This window comes from Canis aureus, chromosome 3 (assembly GCF_053574225.1).
Source record: "Canis aureus isolate CA01 chromosome 3, VMU_Caureus_v.1.0, whole genome shotgun sequence".
In the NCBI taxonomy this organism is placed as follows: domain Eukaryota; kingdom Metazoa; phylum Chordata; class Mammalia; order Carnivora; family Canidae; genus Canis; species Canis aureus.
Genome location: NC_135613.1, coordinates 61,796,620 through 61,811,414, shown reverse-complemented (window position 1 = coordinate 61,811,414; position 14,795 = coordinate 61,796,620). Strand labels below are relative to the sequence as shown.

The 14,795-nt window shown below is 41.0% G+C and overlaps 2 long non-coding RNA genes across 18 annotated transcripts in view; one reads left to right on the top strand and one right to left on the bottom strand.

Annotated features, from left to right (window-relative positions):
• LOC144311166 (uncharacterized) overlaps positions 1-14,795 on the bottom strand; it is a 243,173-nt gene that overhangs the window by 141,090 nt on the left and 87,288 nt on the right. For all 8 annotated transcript variants that reach the window (XR_013376741.1, XR_013376747.1, XR_013376743.1 and 5 more), the window contains one exon: positions 4,793-4,992. This is a non-coding gene — a long non-coding RNA (uncharacterized LOC144311166). The remainder of the gene's footprint in view (positions 1-4,792; positions 4,993-14,795) is intronic.
• Positions 10,327-14,795, top strand: part of LOC144311165 (uncharacterized) — a 51,849-nt gene continuing 47,380 nt past the window's right edge. For 7 of the 10 annotated variants that reach the window (XR_013376731.1, XR_013376729.1, XR_013376730.1 and 4 more), the window contains exon 1: positions 13,323-13,432. This is a non-coding gene — a long non-coding RNA (uncharacterized LOC144311165). The other 3 variants (XR_013376732.1, XR_013376738.1, XR_013376737.1) reach the window with 3 other exon arrangements.

Here is a 14,795-nt window from a genome sequence, read left to right as displayed (position 1 = left end):
AAGGCAGACACTTAACTGACTGAGCCACCCGGGTACCCCAAGCTTGCGTCTTTTCGTGTGTAAAGTGGTATTAATGATATGTGTCATCCAATCACCCTGAGGTAATGTTTAAAGGGAGAGAGAAATTGAGTAAGGAAAGCCCTTGTGACTGCAAAGTCATGAGGGAGGGGCCCAGTGAGCCAGATGTTTGGTTTTCTGTCTCTCATGATCCATCTCATGTTGACAGGCATGGAGAATCAAGTTTTATGAAAAGCAAGACTGTGTCTGGGCAACATACCTGACTTTAACCATGATCTTGTTCTCATAACTCATGTGTCTATGCTGCAGCTGTTCTAAACCAGCTACCTCTCTCCCGTACACGACACAGTGGTCTGCAAACTGTACCCACTATTCATTTCCAAACCATTTTCATGGTCCTCAGGGAGAAAAGAGCTTATATTTTGTAAATTGCTGTGCACTGATTTAAGAAAATTAATACATTTTATTTTTAGAGTTATAGGCTTATAGAAAAATTAAGCAAAAATTAGAGTTCTCCCATATCCCCAACAGCTTCCCCTATTATGAATACCTTGTATTAGTGTAATATGTTTGTTGTAATTTGTGAACCAACTTTGACATATTATTAGGTAGTTAGGTTCAAATTTACATAAGTGTTCACTCATTGTGATGTATACCCTATGGAGTTTGGAAACTGTACAACAACATGTAACCAGCATTACAGGATCACACAAAATACCTTCATGCCTCATTAACCCTCTGTGCTTCACCTCTGCACTCCTCTCTCCCTCTTCCTCCTTCTTCTTCTACAACCACTTTTTTTTTTAATTGTTTCCATATTTTTGCCTTTTCCAGAAAGTCACATAGTTGGGATTAAACTGTATGCAACTTCCTCAGATTGTTTTTTCCACTTAGCAGTAATGCATCTAAGTTTCCTCCATTTTTTTTAAGATTTTATTTATTTATTCATGAGAGAGAGAGAGAGAGAGAGGCAGAGACACAGGCAGAGGCAGAAGCAGGCTCCATGCAGGGAGCCCGACGTGGAACTCAATCCCGGGACTCCAGGATCATACCCTGGGCTGAAGGCAGGTGCCAAACTGCTGAGCCACCCAGGGATCCCCCCTCCTCTATGTCTTCTCGTGCCTTACTACATGATTTCTTTTTAACAATGAATAAAATTCTAATCTATGTCTATAACAGTTTGTTTATCCATTCACCTATTGAAGAAATCTTGGTTGCTTCTTATTTGGGGCAATTATGAATAAATCAAGCTGCTATAAATCTTCATGTGCAGGTTTTTGTAGACATATATATTTTTATCTTTTTTAAAAAAGATTTTATTTACTTATTTATTTGTGTGATTTTTTTGTTTATTTATGAGAGATATGCTCTGTAGGCATATATTTATAAAATACTGGATAAATATCAAGAAATATGACGATGGGCTCTTGTAGCAAAGCTATGCTTAGCTCTGTAAGAAACTGCCAAACTATCTTCTCAAGTGGTTGTACTATTCCCTTGATTAATGAGTAATTATAGTTCTCTGTGCTCTACATCCTTGCTGGCATTTGGTGTTGTCAGTGATTTAGATTCAAACCATTCTAATAGGTGTGTAGTGGTTTGTCACTGTAGTTTAGTTTTCAATCTCCTAATGACACATGATGTTGAGTGTCTGTTCATAGACCCGTTTGCCATTTGGACATCTTCTTTGTTGGGGTGTCTGTTAGGGTATTTTGACCAGTTTTTACCTAGGCTGCTTGTCTCATCAATGAGTTTTAAGAGTTCTTTGTATATTTTGGATAACAGTCTTTCATCAGCTGCATCTTTGCAAATATTTTCTTCCTGTCTGCAGCTTATATTTTTAATCTCCTGATACAATGAATTTTAATTCAGGAAAAGTACTGTCCTCTAAATGAACCATCAAACAGAAATATTCATTGAATGTGGCAGGCATTGTGCAGAGGAAATAATGCTGAGGAAGACAGTCTTTGCATTCATGAGGCCCCGAGCGCAAGGAGAGAGAGAAAACAGATGAGCAGATGATAATTCCATCATGCACGTTATGGTGGGGATGATAAAGGGGACATATTTGGGGCCAACGTCACAAACCAGAGAGAGAATCAGTCAAGGCTTGTTGAAGGAAGGGCTTCCAGAGCTGATTTCAAGTGTGTTAGTGGGGGAGGAAGTGACTGCAGAAGAAGGCAGTGCTCTGAGGCAAGGCAAGGAGGAGGGAAATCCAATGGTCTGTGAAGTGCACCTGAAGCCTTTTGGTGTTTGAGGCAAGGAACGACAAACCTTGAAGATGCAGGGTTTAGCTGGAATTCGACTGTGGAGTCCCTTTTATTCCCAATTAAAGAGAGTGGAATTTGTCAAAGATGTCATACATCTGGAGAAAATTAAAACCTACATAAAACCAGAGTTCTGTGATGAAGAAAGAAGGGCAGAGAGAATAATAAAGAATATCTGCCACTTCACTGGAACATATCTGTGCAAAGTGGATTGCAGTCCAAAGCAAAACCACCATTGCCTCTGGTGAGAGGAGGAGCAGGAATTTTTACAAGATAGTTTGGGCCTTAAAAAATTTGCAGAAGTTCACCATCAGGGCATGGATGTTGAATTAGGGGAACTACACAAAGAAAAGAGAAAACAAGGAATCACACACAACTGACAACATGACAAGAAGGTGACAAGTCCGGTAAGAGGATGGCTTTTCCTCACAAGCTTTTGAAGCAAGTCTTAGTGGCTAATTTATGTCAAAATGTCTCCATTTTTATATGCAGCTCTGTCTTCATGATGTGAATATACAATGATCAACACAGTGGTTCTTTATTTATTATATCAGTATATTTTGCAAAACTCCAAGTCAACTCTGGAGAATATCTCCTTAGGTTTCCAAGACAACTAAACTGGAGAGATTAATTTGCATTTAAAATATTCAAGGCATTTCTGCCAAGGCTCGCCTTCACTGGGCAGCTCACTTACCTAAAGATTGTTCATTTAAATATGCTTAAGAGCATCAGAAATGATAATTTGGCCTCATTAAAAAACCTCCGCTTAGCTAAGCTTCCATTTGGGATGGAGAAAACTGGAAGGAACATTGCTTCCCCATTAACAACAAGAAAAGAACAGACTACAGAATCACATGTTTTCTTGAATCTACCAGAAAGCTGGGGTTACATGGCAAAAAAGTAGACTGAAATCTAAAGAGAGACAGAAGTTCCCTGGATGGGACGGGACATGAGCCCAGGATTATCTGTGGTAGAACATGGGAGGAAAAGACAGCAGGTGCCATTAAAAGCATGAAGAATTCAGCTACATTGGTTTACACATTTCTAAAGGCAGAGTGCGGGTGAGTGTAAGCTCCACAGGACGAGCCCCCCGCAGCCACAGATACACAGGTTCTTCATCATGGCTCTAAAGCTCCTTTTCATGAACCTCCACTGGGTGCTCACCAGCAAGACTGGAATCAGGCAAGAGGCCGTTTGGCAGTTTCTTATAAACATAAACTTACAATGCAAGAGAACAGGCCCACTCCTATCTACCCAAGAGAGAGAATCTCTTTTATTCATACAATATCCTGGAGGTGGATTTTTGGAGAGGCTTTATTCATGACTATCCAACCTGGGATATCTGTCAAATAGGGAATAAACAAAGTGTAACACATCCACGTAATGAAATACTGGTCAGCAACAGAAAGAAAATACACTATGGAGAGACTCTGTAACATGCACAGACTCAGATCCACTATACTAAGTCCCAGAAGGCAGAGTGGAAAAGCTACATCCTAACACAATGTCATTTACGTTACATTCTGAAGAGACAGGCAGAGGAACAGAAAGCACACCAGTGCTTTCCACGGGATGCAGGAAACTTTTCTGCACTTCGGATGCCCTGATGGGAATGTGACTTTGCTCATGCATTCGTCACAACGTAGAACTATCTGTTAAAGAGGATGAATTTCGCTGTATGTAAATGATGCCATTAAAAAAGTAGAATAACGTAATAAAGTCTCCTCCGCTTTCACAAACCGAGTGCTTGTTGCTGCCTTGATGAGTGAGAAGAGAAGCATGAAAGCAATTTCAGCTTCAGCGGTCAACCAAATACCCATGTGCTAGCGTGCCTTGCAATTCTGCTCTTTTCTTAAAACTGAGCTGCTGATGGTTGAACAGTCTATTTGGAAAGCTCAATTCAAAACAAGCTGAATTGGTTGGGAATGCAATTTAGGCCTATATGTTTAAATTTGGAGCAATGCTCTGAACAAAATACAAAATACTCTGAACAAAATGCTGCATATTTATAACAAAAGAAATATTCCTTTACTGGTTTTAATAGGCCTGCTATTTCTAAGGCAAAATAAAGGCCTTGAACAAGTGTTACTTACTATCATACGATTTTAGAAATGTATTTTCACTCCAGTAAAATAATGTAAAATTCAGGCCAAAAAGGTTGTGTATGTGTGTGTGTAAGCGTGTGTGCCTGTGTTTATGAGTATGTGTGTGTGAGCATGTGAGTGTGAGATTAGCTTACATTTTTATAAACTCCTAACTGGGACAATACCTTTACTACAGATTAAATTTGCTGTAAAATGCCAAAATAGGCAGTGCCCTTGGCCTCCTCAAAATAGACATATGCCATGTATAATTTTCTCTTGAATCTTATTTGCAAGAAGGCCAAGCAACCAGGACTGTTACGGGAGAGAGAAAAAAATATAATGTGCTTTTAGTTCACAAACTGAAGAAAATGGTAGGAGAGCCTAGGAGTGCCTGGCCTAGCACAAGGACGTGGTGAGACCCACCTGATATCACAGATGTCATATGGGAAGCAACTGCTCTTTCCACAATGTCTGGCAACTTGGCAGACGCGTCCAGAAGCAGCTGGTGAGTGGAGCGGCTCCGAGCTGCCTTGAGGGCTGTCATATGCCTTGATGGTTGTTGAATTAATCGTCCTCTCAGCTCTCCTGACCCCAAATACTTTTAGATTGTGTAGATGATCAAGCTAAATGAATAAATGAAAGAAAATGAAATAAAGTTAAAATCGTTTTATGATTTCAGTCATCTCATGAAATTACACGGTGACCATGCCCAGACTTGATGGCGTGTGACTGAGGGCAAACAACCCATCTTGCTGATTCATGGCCTCAGTCGGGGTTTGTGGGCCAGTCGGGCTGCGCACTGTGAGACAGGCAGTGAGAGAGGAGCAGAGAACAAGGAGCGGGCTGAGCCTGCATCAGGTACGGCCAGCCCAGGGAGCACCGCACACGGGCAGCCAAGGGGAGGCCTCCCTGCCCAGTGCACTTTCATCATGTGTCAACACCAGACCTCACATGGTAAGGGCAAGGAAGTCTCCTTCAAAGCACAGGAAAAGTTCTCAGGCAGGTTGAATACAGTTCATCTGATCCTTAAAGAGTAAGTGTGAATTTGCTGGGTGGATGAAGGGAAAGAGGCATTTCAGGCAGAAGCAGAAGCAGAGACAGAACGGCATTGGGCAAGTGTGGGCTTCCTCTGTGAGGAAGGGGCGAAGTATTAGGAATGAGTGAAGAGGATTGTGCTGACGAAAGCGACAGGACACACAGCTGAGGAGGCAGGTAGGGGTGCAATTGAGAAACGTGCAGGGGAATTCTAGATGCTGCTTTTTGACTGCAGGGCACACACGGCCTGGAAAGACACAGTGTGGAAGGTCTGCAGGCACAGAAAACCCAGCACAACCAGGACATGCACGTACCAGAAACCTCCCAAGGATCCAGGTGACCGAGGGCCCCTCCCTCTGCTTCTTTCCCTGTTTATCTCATTATTCTCTTTCTTTTTCTTGATAGACACTCTCCCTTTGCATCGCCACCAATGTTTTCACATGTTCTTAAAATGAGTAACTCAATTCTGAAATCAAAATGAACTTTATCTCAGCTCCAACCAGCTGGTGGCTCTTTCTCCTCACCTCCTTCTTTGTTTCCTGTCAACTGTGGTCTGTTGGCCATTCGGCGGTCCTTGTCCATGTGAGCCCGGAGGCAGGCCTCCGCACAGACGTTTCTTTCTCTCTTCTATAGTTGTTGTAGATTTTTTATCTCCACTCTTTCTCCTGAACACACATTAGGTGTTGTTGGAAACTCCGGAGTTCTCTGTAAATGTCCTCTTACATCATGTCTTTATCCCTTTGCCTTTCCCTGTGAGAGAATTGAGGTCAATGTTTGATGCCTCATTAAATTTTCTTCTGTGTCCATCCTGGTATGTCCATCTACTGAGGAGCTGCTTCTCCTCCTCTCCCTTCTCCTCTTCTCTTTTCCCTCTTCCTCCTCCTGCTGTTTTCTTCTTTCAGTAATAATAGTCAGGTTAGGGTATGCTATGTTGTGATAACAAATCATTCCTGAAATTTTAATGGCTTAACATATTAATAATTTGTTGTTGACTCAATGAAATTATGCCAGTCAGGGAAGGGCCTCCATTGTGGGGCATAAAATCAGACACGGGTACCTTCCTGCTCATAATGGCAGGGGAGAAGAGACTGAATGAGTCCATGGAAGATTATTCATAACCAGCCTATATAACTCTCACTGCCATCCCACTGTCATAACCCAGTCACTCTGCCAGGGGTACCAAGAGTGGGTTCAGAAAAAGGAAAATAAAACAGTATTTGATAGAGAACACTATTATCACTGCCAAAATTTAATGTCCAAGATGTCTGCCGGTGATAGCTTTGGGAATCTTGCTTAGACATTACTCAGATTCTATCTAAAGTTCTTTTCAGGGGATCTCTGGATGGCTCAGTGGTTTGGTGACTGCCTTCGGCCTGGGGCGTAGCCCTGGAGTCTTGGGATCGAGTCCCACATCAGGCCCCTGCATGGAGCCTGCTTCTGCCTCTGCCTGTGTCTCTGCCTCTCTCTCTGTCTCTGTGTCTCTCATGAATAAAAAAATAAAATTAAATTTAAAAAGATAAAGTTCTTTTTATTTTCTTATATTCACTATTACTGTCTCTGTTGCACCAATGGGTCCCAAGGGTATAACTGACATTCATTATCTCCTTCTTCTACTGACTGTTGTAGATACTACTAATCCTTGGCCAACAATTCTGCTGTTTGAGGAGGCCAGATCTTCATCCTTGACAGGAAACTCACATCTTCATCCTGGTTACCATGCCTTTTCAGACCAGGCTTGCTGCAGCTGCCCATTTATATTTATCACCAGGCATGAGAGAAACTCAGCATCCCTGATTTCAGCCATCTCACAAAGTTACATGATCTAGACACACTCCTCTCCAATCCAGTAGCAGAGCAGCAATCTTTCACTTCAATATAATAATATTCAATATAATTCAATTTAATAAGTCAATCACTTCTGATAGAACCTCTAGATCTCTAGGTTTGATGGAACTGTAGTGGGTCCCTAGTATGAGCATCCTCCCTCCAAAACCAGAATTCTAGAGAGTTATTCAGAGAAAAGGAGGTAAAAATCACCCAAGTGAGTCAATGACTGACAGTGATGGCAAAAGAGATAGATGTACTCCTACTTCTTTTTTTTTAAAGATTTATTTATTTATTTATTTATTTATTTATTTGAGAGAATGTGTACACGCACATGAGTAGGGGGAGGGACTGACCGAGAGGGAGAATCCTCAAGCCGACTCCCCGCTGAGCACAAAGCCTGTACTCGTACTTCTAATCTCAGAGGTATCTATTCTACTCCTGAGGATACAGCACCATATAATAGCTACTGGCTTCAACTCCAGTCCTACAAAGATTCACCCAAAGAGCTCAATTCAAATGAGCTTTTATGAAGTCATTCTAATGTTCTATTAGAAAACCGTTTCTAAGTGATACAGTATGACATAGGACCAACAAATCTCATTGTCCTATTTTTTATATCTCTTCTACTGTCAAATAGGTCCATTAGCCCAAGACCACATTAGGAAAATCCATGATCATAAAACAGATATTATGTGAGCCTGAGATAGTGACGCCTGAATAGGTGAAGACAAACTCATTCCAAGAAAACACATCAGTCTCAGTAAAGATAAAGCACACGTGATCCGATGTGAACAATATGCCACTAAGTAGCTGGTTAGTGGCCACAAGCAGCTGTGGTGCACTGAAGGCTGTCTCTGATCTTGCCTGCTCCTATAGTCATCATTGACAACAGCCTTGTCAGTCTAGATGAGAGGAGGCTGTGCTGTCATCCCAGTGTGTAGTCTTCATCGCTGGCACTGTAACCATCCCACAGACTAGTTCACTGGACTGGTTCAAGAGCCATGAAGTGCCAAGGACAAAGACTGCCTGCCTGTCGGTGGAGGTCTTATTATACTTATTTGTTGTTCAGTGCTTTATCTATAAAATTTGCTTTCTTTTGAGCATTCTATTAGTTATATAGTGTTGAATCACAAATTATCCCAAAACTTAGCAGCTTAAAAGAACGTTTACCGTCTCAGAGTTTATGTGGGTAAATAAGCTGCCATGTTGTAACTTTTCCTATTGAGAGGCCCATGTGGCAAGGAACGGATGTCCCCGCCCAGAGCCAGCAGGTACCTGATGCCTTCCAACAGCCACATGGTCCACTCATTCCTGTAGACCCAGAAATTTTTTTTTAATTTATTTTTTATTGGTGTTCAATTTACTAACATACAGAATAACACCCAGTGCCCGTCACCCATTCACTCCCACCCCCCGCCCTCCTCCCCTTCTACCACCCTTAGTTTGTTTCCCAGAGTTAGCAGTCTTTACGTTCTGTCTCCCTTTCTGATATTTCCCACACATTTCTTCTCCCTTCCCTTATTTTCCCTTTCACTATTATTTATATTCCCCAAATGAATGAGAACATATAATGTTTGTCCTTCTCCGACTGACTTACTTCACTCAGCATAATACCCTCCAGTTCCATCCACGTTGAAGCAAATGGTGGGTATTTGTCATTTCTAATAGCTGAGTAATATTCCATTGTATACATAAACCACATCTTCTTTATCCATTCATCTTTCGTTGGACACCGAGGCTCCTTCCACAGTTTGGCTATCGTGGCCATTGCTGCTAGAAACATCGGGGTACAGGTGTCCCGGCGTTTCATTGCATTTGTATCTTTGGGGTAAATCCCCAACAGTGCAATTGCTGGGTCGTAGGGCAGGTATATTTTTAACTGTTTGAGGAACCTCCACACAGTTTTCCAGAGTGGCTGCACCAGTTCACATTCCCACCAACAGTGTAAGAGGGTTCCCTTTTCTCCGCATCCTCTCCAACATTTGTTGTTTCCTGCCTTGTTAATTTTCCCCATTCTCACTGGTGTGAGGTGGTATCTCATTGTAGTTTTGATTTGTATTTCCCTGATGGCAAGTGATGCAGAGCATTTTCTCATATGCATGTTGGCCATTAGACCCAGAAATTTTAAGGGAATTTGGATGTTCAAGGTTTTAAGGTGCATACACACTTATGCTCCTCTATCACACTCTTATTCCTATAATACTTGTTGGGGCTATGAATTCAACCCTGCTTCTATCATGATCAGATTCCAGCCTCATATTCCGCCTGCAGGAAACAGGGTATATCTAAATATTATCATAGATGTCTTCTTTCTTCACAGCTTACCCTTAGTTGTTAATTACCTGACCTGAGTCTGTAATTTTTCCCTCCTATGCTTTGATGGCAGTTAACTCAAACAAACAAACCACACAAGCTTTTTAAGTACTATTGTCTTCACATCTCTTACATACTTTCTTTTTCCCATGAGCCAGTAAGCTAGGTGAAAATAATGCCCCTTCAAGATGTGCCCATCTTAGTCCCCAGAATTCCAGAAATTGTTAACATGGCAGAAGGGGGATCTACATATGTGATTAAGTTAAGGACCTTAAGGTAGAGAGATTATTTTAGATTATCAGGTTGGAATCAATCTAATTACCTGTGTCCCTAAAAGCAGAGAACTTTAACTAGCTGGCGTCAGAGGTAATATGGTTATTGGAAGAAGGGTCAGAAACAGGCCATATTACAGGTTCTGAAGGTAGAAGGAAGCCAAGGAATGAAAGTGGCCTCTTAAAATCTAAAAAAGGCATGGAAATGGATGCTCGCTGACAGCCTCCAGAGGGGACACAGAGCTCTTGACACCTGATAGCCTAGTGATATCCATATTATACTTCTAACCTGTAGAAATAAAAAATAACAAATGTGTGTTGTGTTAAGTCATGAAGTTTATAGTGATTTGTTATGGATGCAGTAAAAAAACTAATACAGCATATATCCCCATTTCAGGCCCCTTCATCTTAATTCTGCTCAGGAGAAAGCATTAGTAATTATGATGTAGAAGAATGCCAGGAATTATCTCCAGCAATTCCAATGGAATTATTAGTGACCTACTCCTAGAAACAGGGTCATTGTTAGCACATCAATCTGTGGATCTGTAGGACTACTTCCAGCCTAACTCTTTTAATTTGGGTTCTCCTTAAAACAGATCCTAAAAACCAATAATTGGAACATGACTAGAATATTTGGGAAGTGATCCCAGGAGACACCAATGGAGAAAGGTAAGTAATACAAGGAATGGAAGGGACCCAATGGAACATGCACGACCACTGTGGACTCTTGGACCTTTATCCTATTGAAGACAGAGGAGAAACAAGCACTTGAGAATTATTCCACCCAAGAGATGGGGAGACAAGCTAATGATCCAAACATTCCCATCAGCCATGGGCTGAGGGATGGTTGATCCTGAGGGCTACCACACATCGATGTTTCTAGTCCACCCACCAAGTAAGCAGAACAGGCTTTGGTGCTCAGGGACAACTCCGAGGTAAAATCAGAGGTGCCGGCATTTGGAAGTTGGCCCAGGGTGCATGCTGAGGAGAGAAGAGGAAGGTCACTTGTAGCATCTGCTGTGACCATTCATTCTTATTTGCTTCACTACAGTATACTCATCATGTCGGTTCTGTTCCATCCGGGCTGTTGGCTGCTTGAACTTCACCTGCTCCAGACTCAGACCTCCTCTGGCCTCCCCCAATTGATAATCCTGTTCCCCGACTCCATTGTCTTCTTCCCTCCTTCACTAACTATGTTACTTGTGTTCTCAGAGAGTTTTAATTTACCATCAATTCTTTATTATCTCTTTATTATTTCATTCAAAGTTTTGCAATGTGGCTCAAAAACTCTCCAGGATTTTTTTCCACTTTTTTTTTTTCCCATTCTTCTTTTGTTTCTAGTACAGCTGCATTTTCACATCTTTTCACAAGCAATAGATACAAAAAGGACATATTTGACATATTTTTCTGTCTCTATATTTTATCATTCCTCTGCTACTTCTATGCAAACTGAATTCTATTCCCTGAGTTTTTCTTCCTTTCCCAGATATATCTCATGTTTTCAACTCCCTATTAGCTCTGACCCCATAGCTTTTTATGCCTTGATTCATCTTATTCTTCAATGCCCAGCTTCTTCTGTGACTTCCTAGATATAATCGTTCCCATATCAGTGCTGCCATGGTACTGTTTCTTCTTCTATAGGTCTGACCCACATTGGAGCAATTGTCTCTAATGCCTGACAATAAATGGTGAGCTTTCCAGGTCATGTGCAGACCTGAGTCTGTTAGCCACAGCAGGTGTCTCACAAATGGGCCTTTGGTAGCATGCAATCAGAATCAGATGAACTAGTCTAAAAGATGGGATGAGAAGTGGTATTAGATAGAAGTGTTGTTTCAAAAGACCAACACCCAATCAAGCACCTCTCAGGATAAAGAACACTTGTCTTTAGTAATCTTTTAGAACGTGCTTCCAAAAATGATAAATTAAAATGAATAAATACTAGAATGACCACTTTGTCATGACCTAATTCTCATTTTTTTCCTTAACATTATTTTTAGCACTGCATGGGGACTTGATTTACTTTATTCTTAAAGTATCCTGGAAGAAGGAATTTTTGAATATAGTACAAATGGGAGCCAACTGCCCCATGGCAGAACAATGGTGCTGCATGGCTTGGATGGGCTGGCTGGTATCTGGCCTCTGTGAAGGACCTGACTTAATCTGCACAGTGCAGACTTTCTCTTATGTTTTAAAATGATATCTGAAAACAGAACAAATTTGAAATAGATCTAGCAACAAGCAACAAAAATGATTAAATGAATAGAATTAAGCCCATGTGAAAAAGGGTTAATAGAGTAAGAGGTACTTATTAGAAAAACAACAACAAAAAGACCCAGGGTGACATTAACTGTCTAAAAGTATATTAAAGGTTGTTTATTAAATGAGAACACTGAGCAACTGAGCTTTATTTGAATATCACAAAATGAAAACGAAAAATAAATTCCTCTAAGAATTTTCTTAGATAAAAGTTGAATATGTTTAATTTTTTTGAATATGTTTAATTACTATAATTTTTACTTGTTAAATACACAAAATATATATGTTTAGACACATTTTGCCTGATACTTTTCAAAATTGCTTTAATGGATAGATTAGATGTTTATTCACCTAGGGAAAGACGCTTTGCAATGCACTCCAATGGCTTTCATGTTTTGGGAGATTTTTTTTTTTTTTAAAAGAAGAGGATTTGGATCAGATACCAGATTCCCAAAGCCAAAGTGAAATGAAAGATTGAGCCATTAATAATTTGATAAATGAATTAGTATAAACAATGATGATAAAAACCTAGAGATACAACAGCCAACACTCTCAGATTGTAGTTCACTTCCTCATGGCACTTCTAAGCAGGAGTTAGGGATTTCGAAGTTGTCTACATTATGGCATCATGAAAGCAAACAAGTGGTTTACTCTAACAGTGACCTATGTATTTTCTCTCTGTGGGCACAGAATACTTTAGATTTAAATCCAAAGAGAGCGCCCTGTTGAAAGTCAAGAAGTAGCTAGCGTCTGGTGTCTGCTGGAAGGTACGAGGGAAAGGTCAAGGAAAGTAAATCTCCCCCTTTACAAATTATTCTGAACTCTGGTTATTTGGACTGCCAGAGAAGGACGGTGATAGAAGGTCCCACATGCCAGTCTGCAGCCTTTTTGGGAGCTTCCCAGGTATTATCTAAAATGGGCCCCTTACGTGGAGCACAGGAAGAGATGAAGAAATCAGGCAGACCGTTCTAGGATGGCAGGTGGCAGCGAGTCTTTCTGATGAGGAGGCTTGTGTCGGACGGCCACAAGTAGATCTACAAGATCTCTGCACCTGTCTGCCAGATCTTAAAAGTTTATTTGGAGGCCTTAACTGGGTCAGTCATGTACATCATTCAGATGGTCCCAATGCTTGGGACAAGCTTCAGGAAGCTGGGGAGGTAAGAAGAATAGATATTCCAAGGACAGGGGAGGGGGTGAGGAGCCTCTGACTGCTCAGGTCCAGATCACTGGTGAACTGGTGGTCCCACCCCCTTGACAACCGCCCCTGACATCAGAAAGGGGCAGAGTGAGCACATCAGTAATATATGGCAAACAAACTCACAGGCATAGTTTCTGTGAGATTATCCACACAACAGGGGCTGTGAGTATTATGGGAGCATGGCAAGCTTTAGGATAACTAGGAGGATATGATATTGCTGGTTATTGTGATTTGCATATTGTATGTGTCTGCGTGTGGGTGGGTGTTTATTTTTGTAGGACAAAAGGAAAGAAACTCATATCTATCAGATGCTTATTATGCAAACTACTTTCTATTGTACACTTTGAATGGATCTTTTACCTCCGTTGATTTTGTAGCCACACGCATAAGCCATTCGAAAAATAATGCCTTACTGAGTTAAAAAGATCTTCCGTATGCTGATACATTTCATTATACAATATTTTGAAGCATACATTTGTTAATATTGCCATGAATCTCAAGAGAAACATCTTTAAGTAGTGAGAGGCTCTCAAGACCTTGGTGGCAGATATCATTTTTCCAAAAACCTAATTTTTGCTTAAAAAGCTGGGATTTTATCCTTGGCAGTTGTCTTCTTAAAGGGACAAGTTTACTTCATCTTTCATTTTGTTAGGTTTTCTTTTCTATTTTTTAAAGAAAATATCTGCAAAATATTCAAGTGTGAATAATCATAGTTTGTCAGTCTGTTGGAGTTTTAAGTAAATGATGCTTCATAAATAAAGGGGCTCATTCAGAGAGCAACTGAAATAATCACACTAGGGTTTTACTCAGAGACAAGCACCATGCTCTGGCAGGCTACAGAAGAGCTTTATGCACGTTCTCACTTTGTCACACAGAATATTAAAATGACAGATCATATACTCAAGGGTCAACATTTAATAAAACTAGTAATTTTTATTGCTTTATCAGGGTCACTCATAAATAAAATTGGCGTGTGTGTGTGTGTGTGTGTGTGTGTGTATTACACGGCAATGAGAAGTACAATGACTATAAGTAGTGTGTGACCCCTACCTTGATTTGTGAGAAGTTGCCAGCAGATTTACCCAACTGTTCTTACACAGTCAGTGAAAATGTCAGCACAGTAAAAAAGACCTAGTGTCTTCGTGTTATTATAACAATCATTGTGACCTTGAGGAGTCCTTGAATGATTTCCATGCACACCTGACACTGTCTGGCCCAGGACCCAAACGAAGTTCCAGGGAGATTCTGCAATAGGGGAAGAGGATATCATCAGATCTGAGCCCTGCTGGTGTATATCACCAGCCCAACATGCTCATCCTCATGTTAGAAACCCCTAGAGAAGCAGCCAACCCGACAGCCAGTGCCACACAGCACTACCACATGGAGACGCGTGTGCCTCCCTCTATTCCCTCTGTGTCTTGGGCTGTGAAAAACCTGTATATACTTAGTTTTTCCAGACGGAATGTCTAATCTGTTCATTTTGGACCTCTGACCCCACCTCTGTTACTTGGTTTATTAATCTCAG